Below are 2,210 nucleotides of genomic sequence, written 5' to 3' on the forward strand. Positions count from 1 at the left end.
GAGAAAAATTTGGTAATCTTCTATCCCAGATGCAGAAAGAAACATAGCCACAAAGAGTGCCCATTGGATGCGATTCAAGTTTGCGCCATTTGTACAAAAGACCACTCTACATAAAGTTGTCCCTCACTTCCTAGTTTGAAAGCGGTATAAAAAGTAGCGAAAGAAGAACCAGAACCGGTGTACCTACTTAATCAACGCCGTCAATGGCAGCCACGACAATCAGATATGTTCCCTAATCTAGCTTATTCTTTTCAGCCTCTGCAATATCATGCTCAGCAATATAATACAATGTGGCAAAATCAACCTCCCTTCCCAAATTGGTCACAACAACCATTTCCTTCATCTTCTCCATGGCTAAATCAAACAAGCCAATCTAATTGGCCAAATTTTCCCTATGCTCCACCATATTGGCAAAATAATGCCTATCCAACACAATGGTCCCCTCCTACTTTGCAGAGTCAAGCCTGGCAGATGAACTGGCAAAGACCGATGAATCAGCCAGTAGGAACCATTCCACTCCCTCAACCTACAGTGCTAGCACTACAAAAAAACCCCCAACCCAATTTAAGACCGCAACTCCCAGCACAACCCAACCCAAACCCAAATAACAGACCGGTTCAATCTATTCAAATAATTGAAACACCATAAATAGAAACCAATCTAAGGGAGTGCAATGACCTTCAATTAAGGTTTGGGCGTGTTGTAGAAACAGAGGGAGATAAAACTATTCAAGTTGAAAATCAGTTACCTGTAGAACAACCATCACAAGAAGAAGATGTGATCAAACAACAGACTCATAATCAAACAACCACATCTTCTCCTTCATTCCTACAATGATTAATTATACCACGACCTATAGAACATCCTAACTTTGATATTCTGGGAGAACTTAAGAATTTGTACATAAAAATCCCACTCCTCCAAGCCATCCAAGACATCCCAATATATGCAAATACCATCAGAGAACTTTGTATAAAAAAACCGAGGAGAATAACAAATAACCCAATAGTCCATGTAGTTGGCACCTTATCTGACTTGTTATCAAGAAGAGAGGCACCTGTCAAATATGAACACCTGGGAAATCCAATAGTGACAGTACAAATCAATGGGCAAATCTTTTCAAATGCCTTAGTTGATCTTGGGGCTGCAATTAATATCTTAGCAACCACAACTTCTCAAAAACTGGGCATTACATCAGTAGAACCGACTTCCACTTTATCGGAACTGGCTAACTGATCAGTGGTTAGGCCAGAAGGCACACTACATGATGCCATGGTATCCGTTGATTCCTGGGAGTATCCTACCAACTTTCTGATAATAAACCCCAAAAACCGACTTGATGGACATCCGTTAATTTTAGGCAGACCTTGGCTTGCAATTGTTGATGCTTACACTGGCTGCCGACAAGGTAGTATGACCATAACTCGAGGGAGTAACATCAAGAATCTAGAACTATACCCTCCCACCCAGCCAAGTGTCACGATAATAAAAATTAACAAACATCCTATATCATACCTTACTGAAAACATTAGATCCCCATTAACTATAGAAGATGCCCTCGATTTCAAAGATCAAATAGAGGATGATATTATTAACAACTTTATTAACCAAGCTGAATCCAGATCCGACATACAATGTCACATGATAGAGGCAACGTTTGATAATGAATTAGAAGAAGATCCTCTCAAAGACACTCATGATCAAACAATACCTACTACCTCTATGTCAAATAGAAAAACTATAGAGATTGAGCCAGGAAAAACTTTAAACATTAATAGTAACCTGACTCCCAAACAAGAAGAGAAGCTAATCCAATTACTGAGAAAATACAAGGAAGCATTTGCATGGGATTATCCGGACATGAAGGGAATCGATCCCTAGTTATGTACACACCACATTTACATAGAAAAGGATGCAAGACCTGTTCGCCAACCCCAAAGGAGACTTAACCCTCATCTAAAAGACATTGTGAAAGTTGAACTACAAAAAATTTTAGATGTAAACTTTATTTATCCTATCTCCGATAGAAAATGGGTCTCTCCGCTTGTATTGGTGCCAAAGAAGAACGGAAAGTGGAGGATTTGTATAGATTACAGAGAACTAAATAAAGCAACACAAAAAGACCACTTTCCCCTTCCATTCATTGACCAGGTATTAGATACATTAGTAGGAAAGAAATTCTTTTCTTTCTTGGATGGCTTCAGTGGATA

This window comes from Pinus tabuliformis, chromosome 3_1 (genome assembly GCF_031772625.1).
Source record: "Pinus tabuliformis cultivar Carrire ecotype Pingquan chromosome 3_1, CPIR1, whole genome shotgun sequence".
NCBI lineage: Eukaryota > Viridiplantae > Streptophyta > Pinopsida > Pinales > Pinaceae > Pinus > Pinus tabuliformis.